This window comes from Mesoplodon bidens, assembly GCF_964165515.1.
Source record: "Mesoplodon bidens genome assembly, contig: HAP1_SCAFFOLD_210, whole genome shotgun sequence".
Classification (NCBI taxonomy): Eukaryota; Metazoa; Chordata; class Mammalia; order Artiodactyla; family Ziphiidae; genus Mesoplodon; species Mesoplodon bidens.
The window spans coordinates 1,080-29,020 of NW_027671695.1; the positions used below are offsets into that span (position 1 = coordinate 1,080).

General features: G+C 45.1%; 1 pseudogene across 1 annotated transcript; it reads right to left on the reverse strand.

Moving 5' to 3' along the window:
• Nucleotides 1-27,673, reverse strand: LOC308611153 (transcription termination factor 1-like; annotated as a pseudogene). Its single transcript has 11 exons — nt 27,503-27,673; nt 24,789-24,993; nt 19,778-20,451; nt 18,222-18,448; nt 16,923-17,108; nt 15,908-15,986; nt 12,494-12,624; nt 9,194-9,428; nt 6,372-6,461; nt 4,711-4,776; nt 1-489 (listed from the first exon to the last, which is right to left on the reverse strand). The product of its transcript is annotated as a transcription termination factor 1-like (transcript).
• Between the last annotated feature and the right edge of the window lie 268 nt (nt 27,674-27,941).

Here is a 27,941-nt window from a genome sequence, read left to right on the forward strand (position 1 = left end):
TTCCCAAGTTCCCCAACTGACTCCGATAGTCCAGGTTTGGGAATTACATATGTAAACCACCTACAAATGGCTGCAGAGAAGAAACTGTACCTCCAGTTTTTTGTGGATCAGTGGGTGTGCAGGCATGTGGTGTGAGCATGTGTGCTGTGCAATCCAGAAGCACTCGCAGCTCCTCACCCAGTGCTTGCTAAACGCCCGGCGGCCTGGTGACCACACTTCTCAAGCTCATTATCTCATTTAGTACTTTTGAAAGTCCTGTCAGGTAGGGGTTATAATTTGCCAATTTTTACCATTTTCCATTTGAAGAATCTGAGGTTCCCAAAAGTCACTACCCAAGGTCACACTACCAGCGTGTGTCCCCATATGCTGCGTTTTTAACTATTCAGATATCGAAAATACTGACCTGGAAAAGTCTTCTTCTGCCAAAACGGAACACAGGAAGCTTTCAGCTTATAAAATTTACTTTGGACATAAGATGGAGGAACACCCCTTTAGAAAGGAAAAGGTGTCAAAAAGTTAGTGGCAGTTTAAAAATTAATCATTTCAGTCCTGTGTACTAAGTGCATTGATTGAGGGGTGGTCTACAGACCTAAGCAGCTTTCTTAATCCTCATGTCTACACATGTGAGAAAAATAAGACACGTATGAAAAGCTATTGTTCATCTGGTTAAACACACACACACAAAAGGAAGAAAAACAGAAGTACAACAACACGGATTCTGTCTAAACTAGAATAATCTAAACTACCAGTTGAGAAGACAAGGTGTAACACTAGCTCACAGGGGCTGATGCTAACATTGTCTTCAGCCCCACCCTGAGGGCTCTCCGCAGAGCAACAAATAACGCTCACGACCACTCTGTGTGGGGCCTCCTATGCTTATCCCTCGTTTTGGAGATGGGGAACCCAAGAGAAGATGCCCAAGATCTTACAGTGAATAGGGGGGAAGGGCTGGGACTTCAATTGGGTCCACTCCAAATTCTACTTTTTTCTTTCTTTTTTTTTGATATCAGTGTTTTTTAATGGAAGTATAGTTAATTTATAATGTGTTAGTTTCAAGGGTACAGCAGAAAGATTCAGTTGTACATATATATATATATATATATATATATATATATATATATATTTTTCAGATTTTTTTCCATTATAGATTATTACAAGATATTGAGTATAGTTCCCTGTGCTATACAGTAGGTCCTTATTGTTTATGTATTTTACATACTGTAGTGTGTATATGTTAATCCAAGCCTCCTAAGTTATCCCCCTACCTCCCGCCCGCTAACCCTTTGGTAACCATAAGTCTGTTCTCTATGTCTGTGAGTCTATTTGTGTTTTGTAAGTAAGTTCATTTGTATCAGTTTTTTAAAGATTCCACATATAATTGATATCCTATGCTATTTGTCTTTCTCTGTGTGGCTTATTTCACTTAGTATGATCATCTCTAGGTCCATCCGTGTTGCTGCCAATGGCAACATTTCACAAATCCTACACTCTTAACCACTACCTTCAGGCTAACTATATATTTGTCACAATGCAAAAGCAGGGGTCTGGATTTTTTACTTTACAAAGCTAAATAAAGTGGATGCTTACGATATTCTGGTGAGTCAAATCCACTTTTCATTTACAATAAGTAGGACGGAAACAACCACATCTTAAATATTTTTTTAAAGTGAAAATCACTAACTTCACTTCCTGGGCACTCATTTCCTAAGCCACAAAAGCGTGGCATATTTGTTTCAGTAATTAATTAATCTAGTTGTTATATGATTAGTGGGAATAACTGGATCTGCTAGGTATGTGGAAGTACAAGATGGCTGGGCTCTCTCTGCCTCTTCATGGCAGCAGCTGCCCGCCGCGTGTGCATGGCATGACACGCACTGTCTCCTTGCTGTCGTCCTCATCACGGTGCTGTTACAATGCTGCGCAGATGAGGAAACCGTGACGCAGAGGCAAGTGAGGGAATGACCTGCCCAAGGCTGGCTAAATTAGGAGCAGAGTCCCAGGACTTGACGCCCGGTCCACCTGACTGCAAAGCCCAAGATCTAGGGCATCTATGCCTTCCCTCTTCCCACAGCGCCCCACACACAGGTTGTTCTGCAGATCAAAGCTCAGGCTTCAAGAAGTAACAATAACTGACCTGGACATTTTCAAACGAAGTAGGTGTTACATCTCATTACGTGGAGATGCTTTCTTTAAAATCCTGCCTAAACAATTCACAAGGGAGGCTTAACGAACCTGAAGAGATCGAACTTCTAATTTAATTATTTTCACTGTTTTAATTCGTTATTAAAACTTTGAGGATGTACTATTTCCAATGGTATTTGACTGGATGCCATGATGTCTGTTTTACAGCTTTGAGATTTCTAAACCTTAACCAGAACAATCAATATTTAAGTATATAATTCTACTTAAAATCATTAAAAACCCATTTTAATTTAAGAAATGTGATCTGAGGCAATGTCACAAGATACACAAACATTTATTGGAAAAGTCAGATTTTTCAAAAGGGGTTTGATATTACAAAGGGAGGGAGCTGTCGACATGAATACTTCTTAGGATGGGAGTTGGTGGGGTACACAGCAGGACAGCCTTCCTTCAAAGCCCCTAACACCCTCCCCTCTCAGGGACCCACACCCAAGAGCTGGTGCCCCACCCCTGAGACGAGCTAGAAGAGGAAAGGGTTTGGAACCATGGGCATGTGTCTGTGACTCCCAACAGGGCCTGCCACGAAAAGATTCCAATTCTCCAAGTTAAAAAAAAAGGACTGATTGTTCTTTGTCCATAATCCCAAGGTGTAAATAACTAACCAGCAGAACCAGTTTACACCCTTCCTAATGGATCAGTGACAACCTCACGCCAGCAGCCACGTTTCTGAAAGGCAGCCAGGTTGTGGCAGCCCTGTTCCCCTCAGCACCCTTCCCGAACTAAAGGCCAGACAGTCCCTCAACATCCCCACCTCCCAAAGCCCACCAACCCCTGAGCCCTGTGATGCTCAACAGTTTGCATTGCTTAGAGGGACTGTGCTTTGCCAGCCAGCTCTCTGTTGCTTGGCCAGCAGTGAACTCAGGTCTTCAGAGTGATGGCCTCTCCTCCAGTGGCAGGAACTGATTGAAAATGCAAGGACCATAGCAATGAAGACAGACAGTGACAACCGATGAAATCTCACTCCTCAGAGGAGAAATGCAAAGGAACAGCACACCGAAACCACTGAGGCAAATCCGAAGAGGAACAGGAGCTTGATGTGGTCTCAAAATATCTCCCCGTGGCCGTTTCTTTTCACCAAGAGAAAAACTTACTTTTCTACAGTGGGGCAGTGTGGCAGAGGCCGCCAGAGCCAGGGGATCAAAATCAGAACCACATGCCTCATGATGGGATGTGACATGGTGACACAAACACAGCCTCCCCCGTGACTGATTCCCGTGTAAAATACAAAACCCGAATCTAACAGTGAAGAAGCGTCTGACAAACTCCCCAGCTGAGGCAAGTTCTCCACAATGACTAGCCTGTATTTTCCCACAATTTCAACATCGTAGAAGACAAAGACATTAACAGATACACACTACTGTATATAGAATAGATAAACAACAAGGACCTAGTGTATAGCACAGGGGACTATATTCAATATCTTGTAATAACCTATAACGGAGGGACTTCCCTGGTGGTGCAGTGGCTAAGAATCTGCCTGCCACTGCAGGGGACATGGGTTCGAGCCCTGGTCCAGGAAGATCCCACATGCCGCAGAGCAACTAAGCCTGTGCACCACAACTACTGAGCCTGTGCTCTAGAGCCCACGAGCCACAACTACTGAGCCCACGCGCCTAGAACCCGTGCTCCTCAACAAGAGAAGCCACCGTAATGAAAAGCCCGCGAGCCGCAATGAAGAGTAGCCCCTGCTCGCCCCAACTAGAGAAAGCCCACGCGCAGCAATGAAGACCCATCACAGCCAAAATTAAATAAATAAGATAATAAATATATTTTAAAAAATCTATAACAGAAATCATTTTGCTGTACACCTGAAACATTGTAAATCAACTATACTCCAATAATTAAAAAAAAGAAAAGAAAAGGCAGAACAACTCTGCTGTTTAGAAGACTCTAAGGAGACAGATCCTGGACTGGATCTTAAATCAGGGGGAAAGTGTTATAAAGGACAGGACTGGGACGCTGGGTGAAATTTGCATGGGGGCTGTGTTTTAGACAATAGTAGTGCATCAGTGTCAGGTGCCCTCAGTACGATCACTGTGCTGATGCAGAATAACAGCCTTGCTGAGGACATGGCGTCCACCACTAACACTGAAACGGTTAAGGGAAAGAATTCTATTCCCTTGTAGAAGGGAGCGGGAAAGGGAGGGATGATAAAGTCAATGTGGCAAATGGTAAAAGGCTAATTATGGGCAAAAGGACCATGGGTTCTTCATCACAGTCATAGCTGGTGTGCTCCATGAAGCTTTTAAGAGACTCTGCACACATTTCATTCACTCTTCTCAGGTGTCTTGGGGTGGAGGTGGTGGTTGGAGCGGAGGGAGGACTGGTCTGATTTACCTGGTCTGGTACGTAGACAGGGTGTTCCCAATACATATATACACAAATACAATTTATAGATGAGTTCCATAAGCAGCAGGAATCTCAGTCCTGTTCTTCAAATCTGAGAGGCATTTATTAGAACTCCTCTCTGATTTTTTCATTAGATTAATATTAAACAAATGGCCTTACCCTATGGTGCTAGCAAGATCTTCCCAGTCTATTTCATTAACATCTTCCACATTTATTTCATTCAACCTATGAGAAAAAATAAAAATTAAGTTTTCAAGCCAAAAATCAACAGGATCCACATCTTCATGGGCTCACAGAATATTAAGAGCTGGAAGGCCTCAGCGTGTTCACCCCTGCTCCAGCTCCCCTGTTACACAGGCCCAGTGTCACTGGCATGCTAACCCAAGGTCAGCCCAAGGTCTTGGGCTGAGCTACAGACCAAAAAATCACCCTTCCTCCTCCTGAGCCCTTTGCATCTCCCACCAAGCCTAGTAAAAAACACAACTTCACAAGGAACTATATTAAATATGCTGTGATAAACCATAATAGAAAAGAATGAAATATGAAAAAGAATATATATATGTATAACTGAGTCACTTTGCTGTATAGCAAAGGTTAAACACAACATTGTAAATCAACTATACTTCAATTAAAAAAAAAAAAAAAACACAGGGACTTCCCTGGTGGCACAGTGGTTAAGACTCCACACTCCCAATGCAGGGCGCACGGGTTCGATCCCTGGTCAGGGAACTAGATCCCACATGTATGCCACAACTAAGAGTCTGCATGCCACAACTAATGAACCTGCCTGCTGCAACTAAGACACGGCACAACCAAATAAATAAATACAATATTAAAAACCAACCAACCAAACAAACAAAAACACAACTTCACCATTCAATGTAGACACACAAGAGTAGTATACATGTGTACTCAGCACTTACTAAGTGACAAACACTGGGTTAAGACCTTGATACCCACTAATCCATTTACCCTCAACACCACCTGATGAAGCTAGGGGATTATGTCCTTTCCACAGGCCAGGAATCAGGGTTGAGAGCTCGGGTCATTGGCTCAAGGTTTCATGACTCATAGGTGGTACCCACATTGGAACCCAGGCCTGCCTGACGTGAGATGCCCTCCTTGGCTCTGCTAGTCTCTGCTGTCTCTGGTAGAGGAGAAAAACCCCAGCCAGGCCAGCGTGGAGAACGAGGAAGCCCACCAATGAAGGAGAAGCAGGCTTCCTGACAGAGCGCAAGAATAATGAAGCTGGACAGGGCGGCCAGAATCCAAAGGTTTCTTCTGCTCTTTGCTGTTCCTCATTGGACATGAGGCCAGGTCCACTAGACTCGCAGTCTTTGTAAAACAGTTCTGTGTCTCCCTGTCGATCAGGGGAGGGAGGACTCTGCACGGACCAGGAACTCAAAGACAAAAGTAAAGACCAAGCAGCAGTGACGCCAACTAATGCATGCTAGAGAGCAGTAGGGCTCGGCCTGAAGTATTTACCTCCATTTTCCAATGGACAGAAGTAAGCAATGTCTATGTGAAAGCCTTAAAGACTCAAAGAGCTATGTTTATTGAGTGCATGCTACGTTTTGCATGCATTATTTCATTTCTTCGGCCAATAACACTAAGAGGCAGGTACTGTTATTATCATCCTCATTTAAGATGAACAAACCAAGAACTAGAAAGGCAGGAAACACATCCAAGGTCATGCACGTAGAAAGTGCTGGAACAGGAATATGAACCGTGGTAATCTTACTGCAGATTCTGCTGTTTAACAATTACTCTTTGGCTAGAGAGGAAAACGGGTAAAATATCGTCACTTTCTATTTCTGTACCTTTCAATGAGGTTGATCTTGGCCTGTAGGGCATTAAGTCCCCGGTATACGTCCCGACCATTTGTCCTCTTCTTGGTTAGAATTTCCGTCCTACATTGAAAGAAAGAAAAACAGTTTATTTTCGGGGTAAAGTTTCCATTAAAATGTCCTTTGTTTTCCTCATTTAAATTGTCCTTATTCAGAACCACTTTATAACTTTTGCAACTCATCACAGCTAAGATTTACCACCATCAAGAATATACCTTTTTAAAAGTTTTTTAAAGTGGGAGAGGGTAAATAAAGAGATAGAAAGTTGATGGTTATTGAAAATGAGTGATGGATACAAGGAGTTCTAAGTTGGTGTGTGTTACACAATTTCCATAATAAACAGTATAATAAAAGGGAGGAAAAAAAAAGAATAAGCCTGCTTGCAGGTGCTAAAGGATGCTGTGTAGACTCAATTTATTTTTGCTTGTTTATCAAACAGAGAGATATTGCTCTTATTACCATTATAGCTGCTGAAACACCAAACTACACAGATTTACTAAAGTGATCAATGACTCCATGATTCCTCTAAGGCCCCAAGTTCAAGGCTGAGGGAAAGGGTTCCCTGAAGTTCCTAATGAGAGAAGCAGCCCAATTAAAAATATTTAAAAAGTGCTTCTCTTGAAGAGTGAAATCTGTCACAATCTGATGGACAGATCATGAGCTGTGACATTTACTTTCTTGAGCAGGGAGGTACATGAGGCACACACAGAGAAACTGAGAGTTTTTACTAATAGCCGCCCATGTTCACTGGTTTGAAATGTACCCGCTGATGCCATTTCAATGTTTCATGAAGTAAACCTATGCTCAGCATTCAAGTTTCCTACTTTTTTCTTCAAATTAAAAAAGAACCCTTGCATGTTATTTAATTATGCTGATTCTGAAGCACGGCTCCCCTTCATCATTTCCTTTTTAAGACACTGACATATCATCTTCCAACCGAGGCTTTATAACCCACTCCTTTTTTAAAAGTAATTAATTAATTAATTAATTATTTTTGGCTGTGTTGGGTCTTCATTGCTGAACGTGGGCTTTCTTTAGTTGTGGCGAGCAGGGGCTACTCTTCATTGCGGTGCATGGGCTTCTCATTGCAGTGGCCTCTCTTGTCGCAGAGCACGGGCTCTAGGCAGGTGGGCTTCAGTAGTTGTGGCACACAGGCTCAGTAGTTATGGCTCACAGGCTCTAGAGTGCAGGCTCAGTAGTTGTGGCACACGGGCTTAGTTGCTCCACGGCATGTGGGATCTTACCAGGCCAGGGATCGAACCCGTGTCCCCTCCATTGGCAGGCGGATTCTTAACCACTGCACCACCAGGGAAGCCCCCACTCCTTTTTTTTTTTTTTTTTTTTTTTTTTCGGTACGCAGGCCTCTCACTGTTGTGGCCTCTCCCGTTGCAGAGCACAGGTTCTGGATGCACAGGCTCAGCAGCCATGGCTCACAGGCCTAGCCGCTCCGCGGCATGTGGGATCTTCCTGGACCAGGGCACGAACCCATGTCCCCTGCATCGGCAGGCAAACTCTCAACCACTGCACCACCAGAGAAGTCCCCACTCCTTTTTTTAAGCCTAAGATATAGGGGTAGAAAGGGCTCTGGTTCCTCCATATTACACACTTCCCCCCCAAAACATTATCTGTCCTTATTTCCTGAGGGTAGTCTTCTAGTAAGATAAATATTCTACAGCAGAACTGTAAGGTATATAAACAATACTCAGTATAATCTAGCAGTTTGCTTTTAACGTACAACATGCCCACTCTGGATTTCATTCTTCTTTAATGGTCAAGATGACGGAGCCCCCTTTATGCAGGATGATGGAGCCCCGTTTATACAGGAGACCTGGGTCGTGGGCTGTAGAACCACTGCTTCAAGCTGTCATGTTGCAGCTGAAAGTTAGCTCGGAATCCCTCCAGGGCTGGGAAAAGCTACGTTGGGCAAAGAACATGCAGCAGCATCTGGACCGAAACTACTTCTTCATGATGGATGTACCTAAAGATGTTCTAGGATGAAAGAGTATGACTGCCCTGCTTTGGATGAAGACAGAGGAACTGCTGAATTAGAAAGCACAAGTAAAAAGGTGGAGGTATTACTGATCACTACACTTGTGATTTCCCTCCTAAATATCCAGACGTTAATTTTGTATTTCTTTCATGCTATAAATAGGTAACAATCTTGTTTTATGAAGAAAGGGACAGAGTGAAGAAATCAGAAGTCAATATTCAATATTAAAAAGATTCAAGTTCTGTTTACAAAACAGAAACAGACTCACAGATACAGAAAACAAACTTATGGTTACCAAAGGGGAAAGGGGGCAGGAATAAATTTGAAATTGCAGATTAGCAGATACAAACTACTATATATAAAATAGATAAACAACAAGGTCCTACTGTACAGCACAGGAAACTGTATTCACTATCTTGTAATAAGTTACATTGGAAAAGAATCAAAAAAAATAATATATATGCACAACTGAATCACTTAGTACACCAGAAACTAACACAACATTGTAAATCAACTCTACTTCAATTAAATAAATAAATAAATAGAATAAAAAGGTCCAAGTTCTTTATGAAGAAGCCACACAATGAATCAGGGGTGGTTAAATGCTAACTTAAATCAGCTTTCGATATTGAAGTGCTTGGAGCAGCGGATTAGAGAGGATCATTCTTGACCTACTGTGAGGCTTTCCACGTGGTCGTTACAGATATTCTTAGTAACCTCAGCAGTCCACCCCTCTCCGGAAGTTGCTGAGAGAGGGGCAGGGAATGCTTCTTGTTGAAATTTATGTAAGAAGCCTCAAACTTACCACTTACTTTGACACTGCATCCAATTCCTGGTTTCCACTTTTGCCTCCACTTCTACCCAGGATATGCCTTTGTACAGTTTTTCCCAAACAACTGACAGGCGACCTTCAGGATTCTCTTGGAGTTTAGAATCCATCTCGTTTAGCTCCTGGGGAGACATTTCCTTTAGAATCACTTCTTCAACAGCCTTGATTAGTTTCTGGGTGTCCGTCTTGCTCCAAGCACCATGATTTCTTTCTGTTGACATAAAAGGATGGTCTTGAAGTTGCTCATCTATTTGCTTTCAAACACAATATTAACAACAAAATGATGATGAGGGGTATCTGTCATTTGACATCTCTCCAAACCCACAGAAGCTACAACACCAAGAGTGAACCCTAATGTGGACTGTGGACTCTGGGGGGTTAAGATGTGTCAAGGTAGCTTCACGGATTGTAACAAATGGACCACTCTGCTGGGGGGTGTTGAGAATGGGGGTGTGCCGTGCATGTGTAGGGCAGGAGATAAGTAGGAAGTCTTTGTACCTTCCTCTCACTTTACCTGTGAACCCAAAACTGCTCTAGAAAAATAGTCTTTTTTTTCCCTTAATTTATTTATTTTCTTTATTTTTTTGGCTGTGTTGGGTCTTAGTTGCGGCACATGAGATCTTTGTTGAAGCACGTGGGATCTTTTGTTGCAGCGCAGGCTCTTTGTTATGGTGCACGGACTTCTCTCTAGTTGTGGCGTGTGAATTTTCTCCCTCTAGTTGTGGTGCATGGCCCCTGTAGTTTGTGGCATATGGGCTACAGGGTGCGTGAGCTCAGCAGCTGTGGAACACGGGCTTAGCTGCCCCGCGGTATGTGGGATCTTAGTTCCCCGACCAGCGTCCCCTGCATCTGAAGGAGGATTCTTTACCACTGGACCACCAGGGAAGGCCCAAAATAAAGCCTTTATAAACAAAAAGGTAAATCAGACACTTTTCAGAAGACAATGGGCAACATCTCAATTACACAAACATAAAACTATCAGTTATGCACTTCCCTGGTGGTGCAGTGGTTAAGAATCCGCCTGCCAGTTCAGGGGACACAGGTTCGAGCCCTGGTCCAGGAGGTTCCCACATGCCGGGGAGCAACTAAGCCCACGCGCCGCAACTATTAAGTCTGTGCTCTAGAGTCCGCGTGTCAGAACTACTGAGCCCTTATGCCACAACTACTGAAGCCTGCGCACCTAGAGCCCGTGCTCTGCAACAAGAGAAGCCACAGCAATGAGAAGTCCGTACGCCACAACAAAGAGTAACTCCCGCTCGCCACAACTAGAACAAGCTCGCGCGCAGCAATGAAGCCCCAACGCAGCCAAACAAAACAAAACAAAACCAAAAAAACTATCAGTTACATGCAAATCAAAATGAAACTACGAAAGTGGCCATAGTTTCCTTTTAAGGACCAATCACACTCACACACACATACACACACACACACACATACACAACCAACTGCAAAGAAAAAAAATCCTTTCTTAATGCAATCTTTTTTTTATCTTCGAGAAAGCTGTTCTTCCTGTTTCTAAGAGTAATACCTACTGCAAGAAATTGTGAGGTTCCCAAACATTTAGTGGAAAGAGAATAACCAAACGACTTTCATGTTATATAAATAACTCTCCCCAAGAGTTTCTGGAGTGAAATTAACAGCTACAATGGCGTCACCACAGTACTTGATGAAGGCACCTGTGAATTTCTTTTTTTCTTTCTTTTTTTTACATATTGCACTCATTAAGCTATTTTTTTTAATTAAAAAACATTATTTGGCTGTGTTCGGCCTTAGCTGCAGCACGTAGGACCTTCGTTGTGGCACACAGGTTTCTCTCTAGATGCAGAGTGTGGGCTTAGTTGCTCTGCAGCATGTGGGATCCTAGTTCCCTGACCAGGGATCAAACTCATGCCCTCTGAAGTGGAAAAGTGGATTCTTAACCACTGCACCACCAGGGAAGTCCCAGCACCTGTAAATTCCTAAAGCCAGTCCTTGGTGCAGGGCATCAAAAGCTTCTATGATTCGCTCTTCTTGTCTACATGCTCACAGTCATGCTAAGGAAGAGGCCGCAAGCTGGAAGGCTACAGATATCTTCGATCTGGCCTACAGAATGTTATTGTTACTATTTCCCCAATAACAATTTGGATGAATATTTAAAAATCAAGAGAATCCCAAGAGGGTTTTCCCTGGTAGGGCAGTGGTTAAGAATCCGCCTGCCAACGCAGGGGACACGGGCTCAATCCCTGGTCTGGGAAGATCCCACATGCCATGGAGCAACTAAGCCCATGCACCACAACTACTGAGCCTGCGCTCTAGAGCCCACGAGCCACAACTACTGAGCCCATGTGCCACATCTACTGAGCTTGCGCTCTAGAGTCTGTGCGCCACAACTACTGAAGCCAGTGCGCCTAGAGCCCATGCTCCACAGCAAGAGAAGCCACCACACTGAGAAGCCCGCACACTGCAACAAAGAGTAGCCCCTGCTCACCGCAACTAGAGAAACCCCGCTCACAGCAACGAAGACCCAACACAGCCATAAATAAATAAATAAATAAATAAATAAATAAATAAATTTATTTTAAAAAAGAGAGTCCCAAGAAAAAAAAGATCTTGATTTCACACACACGTGCAAATCCAGATGTTTGCTTTACTTCTTGGAAACTGGCAGAATTGGCTGTGCTGAGTCTTCGCGTGGCACCGGTGGCCAGAGTTGGTGGCACAAAAGGCGTGGTCTCCACCACCTCAGAGTTTACCACGTGCGGACATGCAGACGCCTTGCTGGGACCCGCTGCACGGCTCTGCCTGCAGGGCCGGAGCATGTGAGCCTCTGGGCTGAAGCTAACACCCACTAAGGACTGTCTTCTGAAAGCAACTGGGGACTTTTTAAGGTGAAGAATATAACCAAGGAAGCTTTTTATGAAAGAAGAGAACAGACAAGAGACGACTGACACTGGCTTTGGGAAACGTCCCTGACTAACAGGCCCTCCCTTTGATGGTTTCCCTGGTCACCTGGGGGAAAGGACCTTGGTGGCCCAGGTTCTCCTGCCCACCGGCTGAGTGGGTTTCAGTTTACCTGGCAGTTGGAGTCACACTGAAAGCTACTGACATAACGTGTGGCAGAAATCAGTCTGGTGAATAAAGGCTGCATCAATATGCATGAAGAAATAAATGAATCAGTAAGAGAATGGCTGAAAGAGTGATGACTCTCTCAGAAGACAGGCCTGCAGTGATGCCTGGGCCCTGGGCCACTGTGGGCTGATTTGTTCACCAAAGTGGGCTCTAGAGACCACGACTTACAACTGCTGATCTGGGAGAACTTCAGGGCCACAGAGAGGCTACTTCCAGACATCATCTCGCCAATCTTTCTCCAGTCGTTTCCATGGAGGGACTGGTATATCTTTAGCTTCTCGGTATCTCCTTTGCTATACCTTAGAGGAAGGGAAAACAGATCACAGCTAAGCGTTAACCACAAGCTTAAAACCACTATTCTCACTGCAGCACGCTGCGACGCTGGGAGAAGCTGTATAGGGCGGGCTGTCAGGAAACCTGCTCAGCGCAGTCCTACCAAGGTCCTGAGCCCAGATACTTCCTGTCTCGGCATCACAACCATGAGCATCCTGTAAGTCAGTCACCGCAGTCCCTGGCTCACTTACACAGAGGCCAGGACAAATAATCTGATCATGCTATTCCCCAGCCAAATCCATAAAGGCTTCACACAATAAAACCCAAACTTCTGACTGTGCCTGCAAAGCTCGGTGCTCCCTAAGTTCAACCCTATTGGCCTTATCGGCCTTTCTCACCTCGAAGCCTCTGGACCTGTGTTGGGAATGGCCTCCCTCCACCGCTGGAAAGCTCCTGCAAGCTCTTCAGAAGCAGCTTAAATGGTGCATCTTCAGAGAGGGCTTCCCTGACCACCTGGTTGGAGGTGTCCTGCTGTCCTCTCCCACAGGACACTCTGCTGCTCTCTCACTGCCCCCATCACCACTGGCAACTGTACGCTCGTGGCTTCCCTGGTTTATCTGACCCGTCGTCTAGGCCACCACTGGCCAATGGAAATATGAGCCACAGATGTCATTTAGAATTTTCTAGTGGTCAGGTGAAAATTAATTTTATTAATTTTTTTAAAGATAATTTATTGGCTCAGGCAATTGAAAAGTCCAGATACAAGTGGGCCCTAGGGTGAGCTTAATCCAGGAGCTCAGTCAAATCACCAAGGACCACTTTCCACCATTCCACTCTGCCTTCCATGTGTTTGGGGGTTTTATTTAGCGGCAGCATGCGGCATGTGGGATCTTAGTTCCCCAACCAAGGATCAAACCCACACCCCCTGCAGTGGAAGCACGGAGTCTTAACCACTGGACAACCAAGGAAGTCCCTAATTTTATTTAGTTTTAATGAATTAATAACATATCTTGTTTAACTCAATATACTAAAAATGCAGCCATTTCAACATGTAATCCGAACCTAAAAGTATGAATGAGATACTTTACACTCTCTTCTCCACACCAAGCCTTCTAAGTCCATTGTATACTTCACTCTTCAGCGCATCTCAGCTTGGACTAACCATAGTTCAAGTGCTCCATGGCCACATGAGGCTGGTGGTCACATGGATGGACAGCACAGCTCTGGAGGGGAAGTCCTCGGAGGGTGGGGACCCTGTCAGTTTTCTACACTTTGGAACCCGGTAATGCTTGACAGACAACAGATGCTCAATAAAGATGAGACAGGGACTTCCCTGGTGGCGCGGTGGTTAAGAACCTGCCTGCAAATGCAGGGGACATGGGTTCGATCCCTGGTCTGGGAAAATCCCACATGCTGTGGAGCAACTAAGCCTGTGCGCCACAACTACTGAGCCTGAGAGCCACAACTACTGAAGCCCGTGCGCCTAGAGCCCATGCTCCACAACAAGAGAAGCCACCGCCATGACAAGCCCACAAACTGCAACGAAGAGTAGGCCCTGCTCGCCACCACCAGAAAAAGCCCGTGCGCAACAACAAAGACCGAACACAGACAAAAATAAAAGATGTGACAGATGCCTTAGCACAAATCGGTCACAGTTTAAGGAAGTTAAGAGGCAGCAATCCCACATAAAAGCAAATACATTAAAAGAAAAGAACTAAAGTGCACTATAATATATGCAGATTTTGAGATTAAACATCTTAAATGTTTAAGGGGAAAAAAGCCATCATTATGACATTTTATAATTCCTTTTTGGTGGGAAGGAAGAGGGGTCAGAAGTGGTAGTTTATGTTATTACTAATGCAACACAAAAGCAGCCCTAATAAAATACTAACCATTTCTAATGAGGATGATCCACAACTACCGGGGGACAGTAAGATCCTAGCATTCTCAGAAATGGATCTAAAATGCAGAGCATGGTGAACAGAGATGCGAAATCCTTCACCATTAAGAATCAAGCTTTTTAGCAGTTTCCTTTATAAGGCAAGCAGGGTCTTCCTGAGATTTAAAACAAGACTTAAAAGTACCCTTGAAGCAACAAAAAAGAGGACATGAGAGAAAAACAGAGTGTACGAAAATGAGGAAACAGGTGTACTGACCTCCATGGCCCCTTGGAGCCTTACAATTCTTTGATTTTTGACTTTCTATGGTTTTTTCACTTAAGAGTTCCTTAAGTTGGAAACATACTTTAAGGGTAAATGGTCAGCACAACACAAGTAATATGGTACCAGTGAATGAACTTTATTATCAGAATGACAGACCTTCATTATTTGAAAAATGCCATTTCCCACAGTGATGTAACAGGTAGAAAAACAGGTTACCTCACTCATTTACCAAAAGCATCATTTTGGTCCCACTTAAAATGTCACCCTTAGTGAATTTCCTTAAAGTACATGGCGGGGGCTTGGGAAAAAGAGAGGGCAGGTTTCAGTCTGTGTGGAGGCGCCTTTCCTCTACTTCCGGTTTATTTCTTTTGGTAAAAATTTTTAAAAAGAAGCCGAGGTCATATCAATGTTACGTTCTGATAGTACCTATGTCCTGATTCAAGATCACGGCGCTCAGTAGGACCCAACTGGCCGTGACAGATTCACTCCATCTGCCTCCTGGAAGTGAGATCAGTAGTTGAGCCCTAGGTGGCTGTCTGGGCCCTCAAGGGTAGGAGCTGATGCTTTCTCCCTCATCCCTTTGTCCTTAAGCAGAGTGCTTACCCACCACTGACGCTCAGTCTACATTTGATTTATTTGGAATGTTGGAAACAGAACATAATTGGGTATTTTATTTAGGAAAAAAGGGAGGACAGAAAGGCTACCGCCACATGAAGCTCTGCATTGATGTTACCGAATCACACTTAAATGACCTCACACAAATGCTCACCCCCACCTTCAAATATTTACTGAAAACCCAAAGCACTGGGCTCAGTGCTGAAGGGCACACATCACACTGAGAAGGAACGTCTGGGTTCGCAAGGAGCTTACAACTTAGGAGACTGCCGAGAAAACTGCACAGGTGACGCTAAGAGGCAGCGCGTGGAGAATGCTACAATTGACAGCATAAAGTAAAAGCCAGGGATTTAGAAAGGGGAAGATGACAGAAGATTTATTCAAGAGGTGGAAACTGAAAGGGACTTTGGAGACATACACCTGACGGCACATCTGGTTTCACACACGAAACTCTTCACGATTTTGTTGTGTACGTTTTGATTTACAGTATCAGCAAAGACTAGAGAAATGCTCTGCTCAAGTTTTTTCTTACCTGCCTTTGTAATTGTTGACATCAAACATCTTCTTTGCTCGACAGTATATGAGTTTCCAGGGCCAGGCAATGCCCTTACCTAAAGTCGGAAGAGAGGTGGTCAGAGGGACAACCGGAGCGTGGCATGAAACACAGTCGCAATTATAAAAGAAACCCAGAAGGGCCCCTTTTTACAGCACACGCTATCCTAGACCCCAGGTGGAGGGTGCGGTTTCCTATGTCCTGCAGAAAGCCGTCTTGGGGAGCAGATATACAAAATCCCCAGTTTCCGTGGCCATCTCTGGAAACTAGATGCTTAGTATGTAGGGGCTCTAGCTTCTGTTCTGCTAAATTCACGGAAAAGACCCTTATTAGGCAAAGAGCTTTTACCGTAATCTGGAGGTGGAGGACACACTCCAGCAGCTCCCCATAAGATAAACAAAAAAACTTTGCAATTGAATAAGCTTCTTCCTGCTTTGCCACTCTAAAGATGAAAGGATCCCCCAGCAGGGGCTCACTGTTCTGTTTTCCTTTGTGCATTTCACCTAAGAAATTATCCTCTTTAAATTCAAGAGAGATTTTTTTTCCAGTCCAAACCTACATTGCTTCGTGACCTTCTAACTTCCCCAGGATACCTCCAAGAGGAGGGTTCCAGCTCAAAGCGCAAAAATGGCTCTACTTAAAAAAACGTCTGAGACTCTGGTGTATACCAGAGTACTTTGTGCAGTGTATGCAAAAAATACACAATAGAGGTCAAGAAGAGAAACCAAAACCGTAATTGTTACCAAGTAGGAAAGCTGGAAGCTGATCATCTAATTTGTTAGAAAATCTGTAAAAGCACTATCCTTGGGAGACGTGAACACATTCCAAATCCCTGAACGTATAGGCTGGCAATAAAAATACTATTAACGTAGCAGCGGCTAACATGCACTGCATGTACTGGACGGGCCAGGCATTGTGTTCAATACTCACCATGGTTATCTGTGCAAGGCTGGAAGGCTGCAGATGGTCAAAGAGGCCACAGTTCTAAACTTACCAACGTGCAATCTAAACGAGTACTTTCTTTTTAAGTCGGTGATTAGAGATTTCTCCTCTGGGTATCTGTCTGTGTACAGCAGCTTGTCTGCATTCTCGATTCCTGTCAGAGACAGAAATTCTCGCACATTTTTCTCTAACTGCTTATTTTCCTTCACGGAAATCTTGCCAAATTTAATAGCGACACCTAGGATTTGGGGAAGGAGAAAAAGGTACACAACTGTCAACAATGAATGAAAGCGAACCACCGTTTTGTCTTTAGCAATCACAACAGCACCCGTCAGCTCCTCCCCACCTATCGGGGAGCAGCCCCTGCTTGTGCCCTTGACATTGGCTCTCCTGCAGAGTTCGGCCAAAGCCACACTGTCCTCCCAAAGTCTTCCCTGGCCATCCTACTCCAATGTGACCTTTCTTGTGTCATCAATTCCTTTTTACACAGTTATTTAAGAAATAAATTAACAGTAATAGATATTCATTAAAAATTCAAACAGTGTTGAAATAAAAGTTTAAAAGAAGCGCCCCCCCCCCCACTTCACTATCCTCTGCCCCTCCTCCCCCCAAGGCAGTGCTGGGAACTGGGTGGCACAAACATGAACATGTATATTCTCTACGAATATATGTTGGGGGGAGGTGGGGACAATGTCACTGCAATTTACGTTCTATTCCTCGTCATAACTCAAAGCACTCAAGTCTCCTTATTATTGACTGCATTACACAGTACATTTTCCTAATCTTAAACTTATTTTAAAAATCTTTTATCACTTGCAGTACACAACCTTACATTTGTAGTTCATTCTGAAACCCAATAAGCTTTCTGGGAGGTTCTTGTAACACAGTGAAATCAAGAAGGAGACCAAGCTGGGTGTTGCCTGAAGCCATGCCCACTACAACCAGCTCACCCTCAAATTAATATCCTTGAAATTACACCTCATCAAAGCTGATGATGTTGATATGCGTGTTTTAATTTGATTTCACTTGTGCCCCCCTCCCAGTGTCTCAACCACTTAACCTCCTCCCCCTCTTCTTCCGGGCTTGATCTTCTAGTCTGTGGATCACCTGGATCCATTAGTCCCGTTTTTCCTCGCCTCCCCTACCAGAAGTTGGGCACAGAGGAGGAAAACTAGTGCACTTCAGTTTGGTAATTTTACAGTGCAGATAATGATTCTGGAAGGAGATAAAGCTGAAAGTAGCTAAGGGATGCTCTTTGTGAATCTATAAATATGAACCACTCACAAAAGAAAGTCAGGGCTAGTTACGCATATAGAAAAGTTCAACAAATATTCAAGTCCCACAAGCTTACCCTGGGCTTTAAATTCTTTAAAGCGTCCCAAGTCATCCCGATATATTCACTTAATTGTAGTGGCAGCCCTCTCCTTGATATCAGGGAGGAACTCCTGGAGCTGCCTCACAGTGGAATCCAAATCCACGTCTGAATTATCTGAATCTCTCGAATCTTCAGATAAATATTTCGTTTCAGGATCTTTAGCCGACTCCAAATTGCTTTCTTCTTCATTTGTGGGTTCTAATCTAAGGAGAAAAACTGGATTGATTAACACTGACAGGTCACGTGCCCTAATGGCTTTCAGATTCTTTCCTTACAGTGACTCTCCCTTTGACTACGACAGCATTAAAGCTGGAAGGGATCTTGGAGTTGATTCCGTCTGTGATGTCTGAACTCTTTAATGTAGCTTTACTAACTTGGATACACCTCAGAGGCTGCCTGGAAGGTAAACATGTCGCCTTAAGCCCTATTTCCACCAGGCATTGCTTATGTTACTATTTCTCAACTGTATTGTTTCAGATATTGACTTCCTCATAAGCTCAGCCCTCTTCTACACCCATGGATACTCAAGACACCTCCCCCCCACCAATGAGTCGTTTTATAATAATGGTTACTAATTAGTTAAGTCAATATTCAGGGTTTACATCGTTACAATTGCTTCCTTGCAGTTAACAATGGCCACATATTTTCCCCTTGGCAGTATAAAGAAAACATAGTCTTCTATGTATCTATCACTAATTCATTCCCACAGACTTTCTGCCAGATGTGCAAAGGTGTTCTCAGCCAAGGGCATCAGCTAACCACCCAGACAGGAAACTGAAACAAAACAAAAACAAAAACAAAACTGTACGCATTTGTCTGAGCAAAGGGTCAACAGCTTTCACAGGTCCACAGCCCCATACAAGTTAAGAACCACAGGCCGAGAACATTCCTGCATCATTATCAGTGATCTAAAAATGTCCCCAAAGAGAGGGCACAGAGGATGATGTGAGTTGGGCCCTCTGCCATTTAACTTCTATGTGAAACTATTTTAAGCCAGGACAATCTAGCAAATGTAAGAACGTCACAGAGTAGAAAAGGGGAGAAAACCTGTCCCAACTCCCAGGAACTGAAATAAAGTGCTTCAAAAAAATTCCTGCATCTACTCATCGGCCAGTATACTTAAATGATAATTATATAAAGAACGATATCTAAGTTTCTTTTATTAGGGAGAACCCTAAGTCAAGTTTTTTTCCTGTTCTGTGGCATTCTAAGTTCTCTGATCCTTTCTCCTCTCTCTGTACATATAGACAAGGTAATTGTGGGGTCTTAAAATTCTTTTTAAACTTATACATAGAATTTCAGGGCTGGAATAATTCTTAGTGAAAACAGACTGTAACTGCCTTATTTTGTACATGAAGAACGCAAAGTACCTGCCAAGTTACTCAGTTAAATGTGCACGACATCCTATACATTCGATGGTCTATCTCTTTATGATTTCTGCCACTTCCTATGGCCGTGCTGAACAAAGAGGTAACGGGCAGACTTCACACCCAAGACGCACACCATCAGAAGGCTCTACACCCACACGTTACCTCTGCACCTCTTCCGAACAGGCCTGGGGTTTCTCCTCTTGTGGCCTGGGTTTCACACTTTCTTCAATCAAGGTACCAGTACCTTCCACTGAATCAAAGCGCGTGTCCTCAGAGCTCGTCCTGAGCACTGAACACTCACCAGCAGGTGCCACGGCAGTATCAACAGAAGATCTTCTCTTCCTTTTCTTAGACTTTTTCTTAAGGCCACTGGACTCCTGATTGCCCCCTGCAGTCCCGACCTCACCAATCACTTGAGATCCCTCTGAGTATATGTTCTCAGCGCTCTCAGGCGCAGGCAAGGCCTCGAATTCCTGGTCACTTGGACGCTTCCTCTTTCTTGTCTTAGACTTGCTTTGATCTGCAGACACTGGTAGTTGTGCGATTTCACCTTCTTGGCCCATGGGAGGCTGGGGTTCCTGCTCTTGGGATTCTGATCTGGGCAGGGTGATGCTTGCACCCAGACTCTCCTGGACAGCATCACAGGACCTGACTTTCCTCCGATGTTTTTTTATGCTTTTTCCCCCGAACTTTATCATGCAGTTCTGACTCATTTTCACGTGACTTAGTAACTAAATGTGCTTCAGGCCCTTTTGTTGACTTTTGCCGCTTGCTTACATCAATGTAAATGACATCGACATGCTTTCTAAAATTCTTGGGTGTGTTCACAATGTTTTCTTTTTTTTTTTAATTCTGTCTCAATTATCCTTTATTTGTAGTTTACCTTGAATTACTCTGGTAACCTATTGAAGTTTTTTTTTTTCCTCCAATTCGCGCTGTCTCGGCGCACGTACGTGTCACCAGCTCTTTTTTTTTTTTTTTTTTTTAATTTATGGCTGTGTTGGGTTGGGTCTTCGTTTCTGTGAGAGGGCTTTCTCCAGTTGTGGCAAGTGGGGGCCACTCCTCATCGCGGTGCGCGGGCCTCTCACTATCGCGGCCTCTCCCGTTGCGGAGCACAGGCTCCAGACGCGCAGGCTCAGCAATTGCGGCTCACGGGGCCAGCCGCTCCGCGGCATGTGGGATCCTCCCAGACCAGGGCTCGAACCCATGTGTCTGGCATTGGCAGGCGGACGCTCAACCACTGCGCCACCAGGGAAGCCCCCACAATGTTTTCTTTATCCACCAGGATGTACACAATACCTGTTTCCTTATAGACTCCCAAAGCACATTTTCCTCTCTTTTTATTCTTTTTCGGTATAGAAGTGGTCTTTTCAGGCTCATCACACATTTCTGATTGTTTCAAAGCAGAAGAAACAAGATGCTGGGCATCCTTTCTCTTTTTTTTTTTACCCTTAGTTATGTCAGCCGGTTTCTTTGCCAGGGAGGAGTCTCTGAATCTTTCATGGGGATGCCTCCCATGTCTCTCCTTATGTACAGAATGCTTGATCTTTTTCTAGACGAAAACTGGAGTGTGGGTTTCCAATCTGCTTGATCCTCCTTCCATTTTACTCCTATAGGGAAACAGAACCACATGGTTTCTTTTTGCAGAGCATTTTAAACATTAGCCTCAGGAGGAAAAAAAAAATCACACAAAAACGAAACTGCAGGACAAATGGCAAGCCTGGAGTCATGATTATAAGTTTTCCATTATTCTAAATGTGTAGCAAGCTCACTGTAATTCACTTGTCTGGTTCCATTGCCTTTATGATATGGAAAAAATATAGTTAATTGAGAACAGTGCTCTGCCATGATCGGGCCCTTGTTCCCCCATGGCCTCATCTTCTACCTCTCCTCTCAAACTCTGTTGCTCCAGCTACACGGGACTATTTTTTTTTTTTCGGTTCCCCAAACATGCTCCAATCCTTTCCCTGGCTTGAGGTCTTATAAATCACGACTCCCTCACTCTGGGCCGCTCTCCGCTGTCTCCTACCCCTCCCTGCCTCCTTTCATCCTTCAGAGCTTGGCTTGAGCATCGCTTCTTCCAGAAAGCTTTAAAAGAATATAAACATTATGATACCGTGCATCCTGAGTTAAGACAATATAAATGTTATGATGACGTGTATATTGAGTTAAGAGAATACATACATGATGATGCCATGTATGTTACATTCAAAACACAAAATCGTTTCATGTATCTTTTCTGAATGGATACATATGTAGTAAAACTATGAATAGAGCACGGGGAATATAACTGGTAAATTCAGGGATTAGGGACAAGTAGAGAGCCAGTTACTCTTATATCTTCAATCTTTTATTTCTTAACTGGAGTAACGAGTACAGGGGTATTTGTTATATTTTTGTCTACTCTTATTTGTCTACTCTTTTAAAGTGAACTGAAATAGTTCACTTTCTAAAAAGCAAGGGGCAGAACAAGAATACAGACTCCTTTCACTGAAAAATAAGCATTAAGGACTTCCCTGGTGGCGCAGTGGTTAAGAATCCACCTGCCAGTGCAGGGGACACGGTTTCGAGCCCTAGTCCAGGAAGATGCCACGTGCCACAGAGCAACTAAGCCCTTGCACTACAACTACTGAGCCTCTGCTTTAGAGCCCATGCTCCACAACAAAGAGTAACCCCCCGCTCGCTGCAACTAGAGAAAGCCTGCGGGCAGCAACGTCGACCCCACACAGCCATAAATGGATCAATAAATTTATTTTTAAAAAATACAAGCGTAAAAACAAGCAACTGAAGGATGTAAACATACTGTTTCAAGTATTTACCAAAAAGAGAGAGAGAGAGAGAAAAGAAAGAAACCTTTCCTGACCCTTTGAGCTTGGTCCATTCCCCAAATGCTATACTTTCATAGCAAACTATTTTTCTTTTGTAGCATTTAGCCCAGCTGTGGTTCAGAGCGGGAACATCAAGTATCCACTGACCTCAAACTAGTAGATCGCATCTTTGAGAAAGAGGCTGAATGGGCCTTGTTAGTGTCCAACAAAATGTCCAAGTTCTGCAATAAGTTGGAATGAAGTTTAATAAGGCTCCAATGTCAATTCTTATACAGAGCACGTGCATCCTGGAGTTTAAGTACAGGAATAGAAATGTACTTCACAAAAGACATGGTTAAAAATATAATTTTACAAACACATCTTACAACTCTCCTTGCTCCGTATTGCTTCTGGGTTTCAATTTTTAAGATTTTATTTCTCTGCGACTAAAAGTAATACTAAAGGTAATACGTTTACATGGTTCAAACATCAAAATAATCTGCCCTTATTTTCCCTCCTTTCTCACAGAGAAGGCAGCATCTGTATATTCTGATCTGCATTTTGCTATTTTCACTTAACAACAGATCCTGGAGACCTCTCTGTGTCAGTGGTCTTTCAAGTCTGAATGCTTAAGCACCTTTTCTACCAGAAGGTACCTACTTTCTCCTCGGTAGTCAAGAAACTATAAGAATTGTCTAGCTGGAAGGATGGGGAATAACAAACATATGGACTGATACCTATAAGCCAAAACTACCAGCCTCAGGATCTCACCTCCAACGGAGGCAACAGGAGCTTTGGTTAAGGCCTTCCTACCTGGTGTCACCCAGAGATGCACAGAAACCCCTTCTTAACCCACTTCTTTGCAGCTTCCATCTCCAAGACACGCCCCCTGAGACTGCTCCAGTTAGAGTGCCTATGACCTTAGAGCCACTAAATTCAAGAGATACTTTCCTGGCCCATCTTTCAGGATCTCTCTCTCTCTATCTCTCTCTCTCTCTCTCTCTCTCTCTCTCTTTGGCTGCACCACGTGGCTTGGCGGAATCTTAGTTCCCTGACCAGGGATCGAACCCGTGCCCCCTGCAGTGGAAGCACAGAGTCCTAACCAATGGACCACCAGGGAATTCCCTCAGGATCTCTCAATAACAATGAACAGAGCAGATAATTCCTTTTAGTATTTTTACCTTCCATTAGTTTCTTTCTTTCTTTTTGTAAATACCTTCTATGCTTCTCCTTCTGGTCTCTTGAACTCAGCACCACGTTTTAAATATATAGTCACGTCCCACTAAAACCTTCTTATGGCTTCTCCATTATTCTTTGTAAGTTTATTTATTTTATTTTATTTATTTTTGGCTGTGCTGGGGCTTCGTTGCTGTCTGTGGGCTTTCTCTAGTTGCCGCGAGCGGGGGCTACTCTTCATTGTGGTGTGCAGGCTTCTCATTGCCATGGCTTCTCCTGTGGCAGAGCACGGGCTCTAGGAGCGCAGGCTTCAGTAGTTGTGGCGCACAGGCTTAGCTGTTCTGAGGCATGTGGGATCTTCCCGGGCCAGGGCTCGGACCCGTGTCCCCTACACCGGCAGGTGGATTCTTAACCATTGCACCACCAGGGAAGTCCCTCCATTATTCTTAAAATAAAGTTCCAAATCCTTACAGACCTACCATGCCCTTCATGAGCTAGTCTAGTCCATGCCTACCCCTCCACCGCTCATTTCTCCCTGGGTTTCAGACATCCTGTCTTCTTTCCGTTCCCAGAATACACCGTGATCCTTCTCGTTATCAGGGACTTTACAAAAGCATCTCATTTCCCCAGGAATGCCTTTCCTCCGTTACCTTTCTGCGCTATAACTGGTCTAAGTTTGAAACTCACTTTCTCTCATCACTTCTGGGTCCCGCCTTCTCGTTACAATGTTTCTCAACAATCCAGCTGCTTGCCTACTGCACTTCGCTCCGTTGGGACAGAACCGGCCTCCTAAGGGCTGGGATCTTCTCGTCCGTCTGGCTCCCAAATGATTCCCCGGCATTCGATATGTATGGATATACATTTACTCACACTTATTCGGAACATACCACTTCCCGCCTTTCAGGGACGTGCCCAAGCCTGGTCCCGATCCCCTCCCCACTTTGGGGTGCCCTGGAGACCCTGCTCTGCCCCGAGGTGGGCGTTCCGGGGCTGAGAGGGAGGAACGAACGAGAGGTTCCCGAGTGGAGGGGCCTGGAGCGGCTGCGGAGAAAACAGGCGCCACCCTCATCCCTGGGGACCTGGGCCAAAGGCGGGCCTCCGGGGAGGTGAAGACAGCAGCCACACACCTCTCGGCTCAGACACGCCAACTGGGAAAAAAGCCGGAGCAACTATAAGGCGCTTTCACTTACCTTCCGAACGCGTGGCCACCTGCCTTCCAATCCGGAAGTGCTGGTGTGGCGAAGGCGGAAGTGGGTGTGTCACTTCCGGCCCGCCCCCTTCGGCATCGCCCTGCCGTAGCAGCTCGCTGGCTGTGGGGCTGTGACTCGCGTCGTTTTCTGCCCAATTTGCTCCCGGGCTTGTTGCGAGTGGGGTGGGACAGGGTAGAGCGGGATCCTAAAACTAAGAAAGTGGGACAGAGCCCTTCCGCCGACTTGCTTATTCGTGCATGCATGCCATTTATTCAACAGTTTTTTTTGCTGAGGTCCGTCTGCAGTCTAGGAGTGAACAAGATGCTGAGGGCTAACCTGAGGAAGACAGAAAACAAACTAATCAACCAAGATAATTTCAGATTATCCTCTAAGGAAAATAGATCAGAGTAATGTGATAGGGAGCGACTAGGGACAGTGAGAGCTAGGTTAGATAGTAAGGAAGGCCCTTGGACGAGTGACCGTTGAGTTCTAAATGAAAAGGGTGAACAAAAATCGATGGAAGAGTGTTCCAGGCTGGGAGCAAATCCAGGGGCCCTGAACTTGGTTGCTGCAGGAACTGAAAGAAGGCCAGGGTAGCGGGAGCACCGTGAGTGACGGGGACAGAGGTAAGGGGTGAAGTCAGGGGATGGCAGGGGGTCAGCGGTGTGGAGTCTAATGCATATTGAACTTAGGTGGAGGTTAGAGGTAGAAGAAACCTTGAAGATCTATTCCGATTCTCCCATTTCCACTGAGTCCTGAAGAAACTTAGCTTATGATTAAAAGTAAAGCTTTAAGCAGGCCATCAAGTCGAGGCCAGTATACATGCCACCCAAACTTTTAGTCTTACTGCATAGTGAAGACAATCACACCAGCAAAGAGATTTCTCATGGAATCCTATAACAACCCCCTGTTTTAGGAAATCTTTATTAGGTAATATCAGCCTTACTTTGTGGATGAGAAAACTAGGGCTTCATGTAACTTGTCACAGGGGAACTTATGTGGCCCCAGCTAGGATTCAAACCTGTGATCTTCCTACTACTGCAGTATCCTGCGCCTTGCTGCACCACCTGACTTCCTCTGTGTGAGCTGCCAAGCAGCTTTGATTAAAAAGTGCACAACACGCACTTATGTGAAAGTCTGAAAGTGAAGCAGACTAGAGAAACCATAAAGCGTACATCATACACCTGTCACCACCCAAGGGCCTCTTCAGGCCTTGGATGGACAGTCGGAAGTCTGTCTGATTTGCTCTGGAAAGGCAGTGCTGCTGTTGTCCACTGTTGCTGTGCAAGGCCGTGCAGTGAAGGTTTGTTGTCTGTGCAACTTCTCTGTGGTGAACCCTTTACCCAGAGCCTTGTGGATATTTGCACATTTAATGAAGATGATAATGATGGGTGAATGACGGCACTAAAGGCTGGAACTAGAAGGCAGACTAGGGATCATCCAGGCTAGTGGTTCCCAAAACACTGCACCAATCACTCGGGAAGCTCTTAAAAAGTGCAGATTTCCCACTTTGCATACAGACTGCATACCAGGCACCATTATTGTGACATTGAAATCCATAGACATAATAGCATTGTAGTTCTGTGTGAGACTGTCCTTGTTCTTGGCAGGTACATGTATTTAGGGTCAGATATGATGCTGTCTGCAGATCTTTTCAAAATGGTTTAGCAGTGTGTGTGTGTGCATGTTCACACACACACACAGAAAGTAAACGTGGCAAATACTAAGGACCAGTCAATCTAGGTGAAGTCTATATGGGTTTTCCTTGTACTCTTCTTTCAAAGTTTCCATAGCTTTGAACTTAAAAAAAAAAATCCAAAGGGGAAGAAGGATTAAAATACAGATTCTCAGATCCCATTTCCAGATATTCTGATTCAGTGAATCTGTATTTTTCAACTTCCCTTTTTTCTGTTGCACAAAGTTGGGTACCATTGATTTCATTCAACTCTAGACTTTCCCCCCCTACACATTTCACAGAAGAAAATACCGAGGACCCAAAAGGTGACTAATTTGAGATCACACAGTGGTTTAGCAGTAACATCAGGCTTGGCATGCGGATTTCTATTTCATTCTGAAACACGTAACGCTCTGCCCCGGTGTGTGTGTGTGTGTGTGTGTGTGTGTGTGTGTGTGTGTGTGTGTGTGTGTGTGTGTGTGTGTGTGTGTGTGTGTGTGTGTGTGTGTGTGTGTGTGTGTGTCGCTGGGAGAAGTGGGAAGGGGCGGCGAGAGGGGTCGTGGTGAGTGGGGGGGTGTATGTGTCTTTGACTTGGAAGTCAAGTGTAGCTGGCCTTCTAGAACTCCGTCGCTTTTAACACAGCCCAGTGGTGATTCTTGGGTTTTTCTCAGGTCTACTTAAGAAAACTCAAAACACGTCCACTGAGGTGGCCGCCAAAAAGTTTCCTGAAAGTAAATCGACCAGCCCTGTTCCAGTGCCATTGGTCTCCTGTCACCATGGAAACGGACGGTTCCATTCTTCCTCAAGGGGTGGTCGTGATTTTCTCTCCTTTTCGAATCCACAGCGCAGAGCCCAGAAGGCGCTCTCAGGAGCCAGAGGGGCTTTTGTAGGTCTTAGTGCTCCTTGCAACGAGGGGGCGGCGCGAGGTGGGCGTGCCTCGCTCCGGAGGGAGCCCGGCGTCTGGTGTCCACCCCGGCGTCCGGGTGGTATGTCCCGGGACTGGCGGAGGGCCCCTCCGAGTTCCGCACCAGCCCCCTACCTGGGAAGGCCGCTCGATCCAGCCGGCTGGTCGACTCGCCACGATCCCCAGGATGCCAGAGGCCAGGACCTCCTGCCACGACCTCACGCGACGGAAGAAGAAGCAGCCGGTGCGCCACACCGTCAGCCAGATCTGCCTGCCCCCGCGGCGGCCCCTGACCGTGGCCGACATCCAACCGGCCATGGAGAATGAGAGGCTGGGGGTCGTGCGGGATTCCATGTTTCAGAACCCGCTCGCTCATCGTCAAGGTGAGCCGCCCCCACGCCCTTCACCCTCTTGCACTCGTCCCCTCACTGGGCACCCACGCGGCCGGGGGTTTCCACCCATCCTGCCCCAGCCCCACCGCCCCGCTCCAAGCCTGGCACTGGGAGCTCCAGCTGTGGTCCAGACAGACCTGGACCCCCAGGCGGTCATGGGCAGGCCGCATCACCTCGCTGAG